General features: G+C 42.3%; 1 long non-coding RNA gene across 1 annotated transcript; it reads left to right on the forward strand.

Moving 5' to 3' along the window:
* Positions 1-5142: 5142 nt before the first annotated feature.
* LOC133078788 (uncharacterized) lies at positions 5143-8106 on the forward strand. Its single transcript, XR_009697932.1, has 3 exons — positions 5143-5174; positions 7542-7600; positions 7740-8106. It is a non-coding gene; the product is annotated as an uncharacterized LOC133078788 (long non-coding RNA).
* Positions 8107-8593: the final 487 nt, after the last annotated feature.

The raw sequence follows: 8593 nt of genomic DNA on the forward strand, positions 1-8593 counted from the left end.
TTCCTGAGTATTCTCTTAACGCTAAACAATATACAATGGGAAGATTTTTGCTTGATAGATAAACTAGAAATTTCACATATCACCACCAAAACAGTTTTTGTTGTTGCTAGTTTGCACTTGTGGCTATTCACTGGAATAGGGTGGAACTCCACGCAAAGGCTAGTTTGGTCATTTAGACTGATATTAACGTTGAAGTGTTACGAGAATGTTTGTTATGTAATTCCGCTTTCTAGGGGGACAGGGAAGAATACCAAGGTGTTCAAAAACTGGTTTGACATAACAGGGAATGATGAATGGCTTGATGTATTAAGGTGATTACTGGATCGGGCTTAGGGAAGGGTAACCACTTACGGTTTGAACTTCCAGTTGGTATCAAAGAAGGAAGCCCTCAGACTTGATCTTCTTCACCACATAGGCCAAATAAGGAGAGGTTATGGTGAATCTTAATATATAGTTGTAAGTAGTCAAACATCAAAAAATGATGTGAGACTTTAATAAAACACTGGATGTTTACTCTTGAAAATCCTGTTTTCTTGGTTAGGAAAGACCATACTTTTCTTCATGCTACTAATTTATTCCATTTCTTTTCCTGCACCACATGTACATTCCATTGTTCAAGTTGGATTATTTTATTTTATTTTTTGGCCGGCTGCTAAAAAATGGATGTGGACAGATGAATGGATATATGTGGTACACGTATACAATGGAATAATACTCAGCCATAAAAGAATGAAATAATGCCATTTTCGGGAACATGGGTGGAACTAGACATTATCATACTGAGTGAAGTAAGTCAGAAAGAGAAAGATACATACCATATGATATCACTTATCTATGGAATCTGAAATATGGCACACGGAATTCCCCCTCAGTCCATTGGTTAGGACGTGGCACTTTCACTGCGGGGGCCCAGGTTTGATCCCTGGTCTGGGAACTAAGATCCTGCAAGCCAAACAGCGCAGCAAAAAATATGAAAAATAAAAAAATAAAATGCGACCAAAACAAACCTATCTATGAAGCAGAAACAGACTTACAGGCATAGAGAATAGACTTGTGGCTGCCAAGGGGGAGGAGAGGTAGGGGAGGGATGGACCGGGAGTTTGGGGTTAGTAGATGCAAACTACTATATATAGAATGGATGGACAACAGGGTCCTACTGTAGATCACAGGGAATTATGTTCAATGTCCTGGGTTAAACTGTAATGGAAAAGAATATAAAAAAGAATGTAGGGAGTTCCCTGGTGATCTAGTGGTTAGGATTCGGAGCTTTTACTACTGTGGCCCAGGTTCAATCCCTGGTCAGGGAACTGAGATCCAACAAGCTAAGCAGCGCCACCAAAAAAAAAAAATCAATTTGGTTTTTGGAAATGCTGTAAAGATTTTATTTAGATAAGTTGTCTAAGATATCTTTATACTAGTTTACTAAAAATTAATGTCTGGAAATGCTTAGTTGATGATATAACTAAACAATTTACTAGAGAATCAATTATCCAAAGACTGTTAAAATTTGTATTTCAAATTACAGTATTAAGCAGTATATTCCATCGTTAATTTTCTAGTATAGTAAAATGTTTTTTATACACTTTTTGTTTTTGCATTATTATTTCCTCCCTTGCATATTTCCCTTGTTTTGCAACAAGGGGTATATAAATCAGTGGGTTGTTTTGGGACTTCTGTGATGTGATAATGCATATAAGCAATGACACAAAGTAGGTGTACTGTAAACATGATGAAAGAGTTATTTTGGGGCTTTAGTTCAATGAAAGAACTGAAATGGCAAAATGGTGCCATGAAATCTTTTTTCTGGGAGTTGGCTGTGGTCAGGTGCTTGAAAAGCAAGTGTGTGGAAGTAAAGAAGCATGCAGTGAAGAGAATGAAAATATGATACATAAGAAAGAAAGATCGCAAGAATCCAAGTATAGTCTGTGACAAGGAGATAATCCCCATTGCCAAATTCCTGGAAGTCATTCTGTCCTTTCTCAGTGATGGTTAAATCTCTTCAAAGAGAGATATCTTAACCATTTTGCTACTCTAATAAGCCAAGTTATTTAACTCCTTCAACCACACAACATCTATCGTTAATTTTACGAGTATAACTTGCCATTTTTAAATCGACTATCGTCATATATAATTGTGGTTATGGTAACTTCCTATTATGTCAATCCAGTTATACCTCTTTTATTGCAATTTGCTTTGTTGTGCTTCAAGATACTGCATTTTTTACAAATTTCAGTTTTCTGGCAACTTTGCATGGAGGAAGTCTTTGCGCCATTTTTCCGACAGCCACTTTGTGTCTCTGTGTCACATTTTGGCAATTCTCCCAAAGTTTCAAATGTTTTCATTATTATTAAATTTGTTGTGGCATCTCTGTAAAAAAGTAAATCCGCACAGCTCACACCCATGTTGTTAAAGGTTACTTGTAGCTGTGTGGGGTTCTCTTTTCCTCATTCTGTTCCTTTGGTCTGTGTGTCTGTCCCTCAACAAATCCCACACAATCTTGATTACTGTTGCTATATTAGAAATCTTGAGATCATGTGGAATGATTCCAGCCACTTCAGTATTTTTGTGATACTGTAGCTCTTCTCGTTCTTTTGCCTTTCTATATTAATTTTAGAATAATATTGGTTGTTCTATAAAAATCTAGATTGGAAATGCATTATACCTGTATGACAATTTGGGGTAATTTAACATCATTTCTATGTTGTTTTCCAGTCAATGAATATGGTATGTCATATTCAATACGGTATGTCATAAGTAAATGTAAGTAAAAGTTCATCATTGATTTCTTTCATTACTGTTTCATGAAAGTCAATGTTTTGTTAGATTTACTCATTTTTCTTCTACTTTTTCTTTTTTGAACATTCAAACATATTATACTTTTCATTTCAGTTTCCATGTTTAAATTGCTAGTATATACAATTATAATAGATTTTTGGGTGTTCTTATATCATGATACCTTGCAAATTGCAGTTTTTCTCTAAGTTTCTGTAGACTCCTTTGACTTTCTACACACATCATTCCATTAAATTTCATGTATTATTGAATTATTTAATTTCTTTAATTATTTTTGACCGTCCCTTATAGAACAGAAGCTGTCTGAAAGCAGGGTATTGATTTTATCTCCTGCTGGATCGTCAGTGAGGGAATCATTCACGGCTGACACGATGAGTGAATCCACATTGCCAGTGTAAACAAGGGTGCTGGAATGCACAGGCTCATTGACCAGTAGCTTTAATGGTCATGGAAGTATTTGTGGCACTGGATTCCTTACTCCTGTGACATTACAACCTAACATTCTGAACATTTGACATACATTCTCATGCTATATTTTGTTAACACGGTGTGAATTCTAGGCAACATGTGCTCAACAGCTGTTAACTCATCACGTAAGTGATGTTTTCATAAAGTCTTTTTAAGCCACAAAATTTTTTTTTTAATTAATTTATTTTTTATTTTTGGCTGCATTGGGTCTTCGTTGCTGTGCACGGGCTTTCTCTAGTTGCGGTGAGCGCGGGCTGCTCTTCGTTGTGGTGGCTTCTCTTGTTGCAGAGTACGGGCTCTAGGCGCACGGGCTCAGTAGTTGCAGCACGCGGGCTTAGTAGTTGCGGCTCACAGGCTCTAGAGCACAGGCTCAGTAGTTGTGGCGCTGGGGCTTAGTTGCTCCGCGGCATGTGGGATCTTCCCAGACCAGGGCTGGAACCCGTGTCCCCTGCATTGGCAGGCGGATTCTTAACCACTGCAACACCAGAGAAGTCCTAAGCCACAAAATTTTGAATTCAAGATTCTTTCTGAAAGGCTTCATTCTATACCCATCAGAAAATAATAATCCTATTTATCAGGAACACCTGATACTCATCAGGAATACCTGGAGAACGGTGACTGAAAGAAGTTGGAGGTTTATCATTATCACATAAGAGGAAGTCCAGAGGGTGAAGTTTGTGACGTGATGGGTCCTTTGCCCCTTCTATCTCCATGAGCACTTTGTCTTTACTTTGCTTATAGCAACATGGCTGCTGGATGACTAAGAAGGGTGACGATTGAGCAAAACCCTTTTCATTTTTAGATTTTGTCTCGTTCTCAGCGAAACGTTAGTCTCACATGTTTTTCTAAATATTACCTACGTTTTAAGTGGCCATCATAGTTTTAATAAGAAATGTGAATTTTTGAATTTCATATTTCCACCTAAAGAACAGAGAAAAGTAAAGGGAAAAGATGTTAGGGACAGAGTATGTGAATGGAGTTTGTTCTTTATCCTGAGACTATGAGATGATAGGTGCTTACTAAACTTATTTCGGTAATTATTTCAGTCTATGTAAGTCAGGACGTCATGCTGTACAACTTAAACTCACACAGTGATGAAGTCAAATACGTATCAAAACTGGGGGAGGGGGGAGCGGAATGTGATTTTAAATAAAGGCAAAACACTTTAGCAAAAAGAACAAGGCAATTTATAACAATTTTTAAAAATGTATTGCGTTTTTAAAAGCAATGATGAGTGACAGAAATTATCATATGCCTTAGTCCTCCATCCTCAGATGCTAGGTTTTCTCTCTGAGTGTCTGGAACCAAGAGAGTGTTGAGTTTGTAGTCCTGGCTGAACGAGGAATAGAAAGGAAAATCTTATTCTGTAAGGTGTCACTGTGAAATGGCCCATTCTACACTGGGAGTGTTTTTTCATTTCTCATTCTAGTGTGTAATACAGAGGCAAGTCCAGCTCTTGTTTCCTTGAACTGCTTAAATTAGTTCTAATTGCAGGAAATTTTCCGGGATCCAACCACTGCCCCACAGCAACCCATTGGAGACCCACGTTTCCAACCACTGAATTGCTTGAACCTCACGACCACGACATGCGAGCAACCTGCTGGCAAAAACAGGTTTTTATTGAAACCGTTTTCAGCTTGTTAGGAGGAAACATATTAGCTTCCCACCTAAGTAGCCCACACAACTGTAAGCTTTTACTCCAAGTTACGGAGAAGCACCAACTCCTCCCCGACCCCCGGTGCTCCGTTCGCAGAACTGGCTCCTTCCTCGCCCCGCCCCTCGCCGCTAGAGCCCCGCCCCTCGCCGCTAGCGCTCCGCCCAGGCCCCGCCCCCGGAAGCCCTGCCTCTAACTCCGCTCAGTTTCTTACGGAACCGGAAGTGGGGAGCTCGGAGAGAAGGTCGAGCTGCCGGGGGTAAGTGTCTCCTTTGAAGTGTAAATCTGTGCTGCCCGGCCCCCTTTACTCAAACCTCAGGGTGTCGGGAGTGACTGTGGAACTAAAATCCCAGCACCCGGCCCTCCTACCCCTGTAAATCCAGACGTCGCCGTTACGGGTCGGGTATCTTTTCATTTGGGTTTGAATTCGCTCCGCTGCTTGTCCCTGCCCTTGGCTTTTCTGCCTTCGGTCCACGTAGACACTGCCTTTCACTACATTTTCCTGAGTAAAACGCTTTAGTAGCTCCGCCCCCCCCATGTAACGTCCCCTTCCGCGAGGTGGACTCGCGCCCCCCAGCCTCGCCCTCTCGGCCCCTGGAGGGCAGCGCCGGCCGCCCCGCTCCCGGACAGGCTGCGTCCTCTCCCCGGTCCTGGGGTTCTGCAGAGCCCGCCCCTCTCCGGAATCCCCTCCCTCCCTCCCTCGCAGCCCCTCTGTCCTCGCCTCCTCCTCAGGCCGGTCCTTCTGCTTCTCCGGCCTCCCCTTCGTAGTCAGCCCTTCCTCTCACCCGGCGTGGGGGGCGGGGAGTGACCTGGGCCAGGCGTGTGACACCCAGTGTTCTTCCGTCCCAAGTCCATCTCGCTGGAAAATTTGCTCTTTCGATACGCGGGCATCTTATTCAGTCACCATCTCTGTAAATACGTGGGCGAGGGGGATCAGGAGAAGCAGAGACAGAGACGGACAGAAATAAAAAACTGAGAACGAGAAAAGAATGAGGGAGAATCGATGGGAATACAGGGGGTGGCTGAGGACTTGTAAAAAGACAGGGAAATGAAAGCGATTAAGCACTGAAATAGGTGCATAAAATAAAGAAGTAAATTTTTAAAAAGTCGGATCTCCAGAGATGGGAGAGCAACATAGAGAGGCCCTGGATCAGCGGCGGGACGGGGGTAACAAAGGAGAGGCACTTCACACAGAGTGGGCGAGAGGATGAAAGAGTTGGAACCTTGGGCTACAGAGCAACGTGGTGCTGGGAGAGAAAGAGGAGAAAGTGTGCCTAGAAGAGAAGAGGGAGAGAGAGAGAGAGAGAGCAGGAAGGAAGCGCAGCCATCTGAGGTGCCAGATAGGGAGGAGGAAGGGAGTGTAACAGGGACAGAAGGGGTGTAACCCGAAGGGCAGAGAGGGAGCAGATGGGGGAAGAAAGAGGCAGAAATACATAGAGATTTAGGGCAATCAGAAGGGTTGGGGAGAAAGAGCATCAAGAGGGGGAACAGACTGCAGAGTGGGGCAGGACAGGTGTGAGGGAGGAAATAGGAGGGCAGGAACGGCAGGAGAGCAGAGGGGAACAAGAAGAGAAACAGAGACAAATAAAAAAATAGGGAGACATAAACCTCAGGAAATGGAAACACATTGTAGTGCAGGGAGGTGGGAGCTGGCTGCAGATGGATGGTGAGTTGTTTGGATATGGATGATTAAGTTGTGATACGTGATTTGTTATTTTAAAATGTAATAATTTAATTTTTCTTTAATTATACAGATGAGGATGAGAATTGCAGAACTCCTGTCATGTGCATTTTGTAATTATTTGTTATCAGAAGATAACTTCCATTTGCAAACCCTATTTAGCCAGGGGGCAGTGATTTGCTTCACTAAGTTGCGAGTTACCCCCCTTCCCTTTTCCTGACATGGGGCAGGGGAGTAGGGAGAGGACATGTGGGGCAAGAAATGATTGAATCTGTCACTACATGGTACCTTTTATTTTTTGTATATTTTTAAAACATTTTTTATTTCTTTAGTGTTGTATCTAATTTATTTATTTTTGGCTGCATTGGGTCTTCGTTGCTGCGCGTGAGCTTTCTCTAGTTGCAGGGAGCGGGGGCTACTCTTCGTTGCGGTGCGCGGGCTTCTCATTGCGGTGGCTTCTCTTGTTGTGGAGCACGGGCTCTAGGCGCGTGGGCTTCAGTAGTTGTGGCTCGCGGGTACTAGAGCGCAGGCTCAGTAGTTGTGGCGCACGGGCTTAGTTGCTCCGCGGCATGTGACATCTTCCTGGACCAGGGCTTGAACCTGTGTCCCCTGCATTGGCAGGATTCTTAAGCACTGCGCCACCAGGGAAGCCCCTACATGGTACCTTTTAAAAGGAACATTAAAAGTTCATTTTTTGTGATGGGTTTTCTTTTCTTTTTCATCTCTTTACATAGAATTCTTTTTGTAGCTTGGAATAAATTTTCATTCAGTTTCTACTTCCCTATAAATAATCATTAATTTCTGTAACAAGCTTTGGTGGTCTTCTATAATCAAGTCAAGTTATTCTTTTCTAAACATGATATATTGTCAAATTTTTAAAACTTTGACACCACAATTATTAGATGAAAAAACTCACACATTGTTTCTTTTTAAAATGTGTTTCAGATTTCTTGGAGGCCCGCCTGCTTTCTCCTCTTTACCTTTTGTACTGAAAGAGCTCTTTGGTACGTAACAAGTGATTTTAGACCATTTTGGTGGACACTTGGTGAAGTTGTCAGTGATCTTTTATATTAACAGTCAAGTCCTAGTTTTACCAGTTAGCCTAATATTTTGTTTTCTCCTTTTCATGTGTGCTGCTAAGAGGAAGAGGAGGAAGGGGAAAGCAGAGGAGTCAGGAATGACTCTTTCTCAGGTAAAATCGTATTTGCAACTGATTCACAGTCTGTCCTTGTGAAACGCCCTCGTTAATCTTCCCTGACTCTGAAGTATCCTGCCTGACAGTTGTACATCACAGTCACCCGGGTCCTTCCCTCAGTCCCTGTCGTCTCCACTCAGATTTCACACCCATGGATTGGAGATGGGGTGTCAGTGCTCCTGGGCCTCCGGGATTGTTGAGGGGCCCCATCCGGATGCACTGTCTGCTCTCTGTCAACCAGGATAAAGAAGCTGCACATGCAAGTCAGGTATTAATATGCACAATACCTGGTAAAATCTGGAAAACAGAACAATAAGGGGGAATTTTTTTTTTTTTTAATGGCTAAGAAATTTATTTAACCAAACAATGAAAAACCAATAAAGGGATCAAAGTCAAGAGTGGTCTGATCACAAGGACACTTTCCAGTTTTAGTATATGTGCTGCCGAAGCAAGCACAACAAGGACACTTTGAGGAAGGAAGATTATAGGCTGGCCAATCTCACCCCTAAATATAAATACAAAAATCTTAAACACAGCATTAGCACACTGTGCCATGGGTCTCAATTATTTGTCTCCCCATCCTATGGGAGAATTACACGTCTAATTCTCTATGGGCATCAGGCATGGTCAAAGGACTTGCTTAAGCCAATAAAATGTGAGCAAAAGTGACCCACGCCCTTTTCAAGCCGAAGCTTTAGGAGCCATTGTGTGGTTCTACCATGGATCCTCCTGTGATATGAGTAGGGTGTCCTAGATAAGGACTGCTCTACCCTTTTGGGTTCCAGCATGAAGAAAATGTGAA

This window comes from Eubalaena glacialis, chromosome 18, assembly GCF_028564815.1.
Source record: "Eubalaena glacialis isolate mEubGla1 chromosome 18, mEubGla1.1.hap2.+ XY, whole genome shotgun sequence".
Lineage (NCBI taxonomy): Eukaryota > Metazoa > Chordata > Mammalia > Artiodactyla > Balaenidae > Eubalaena > Eubalaena glacialis.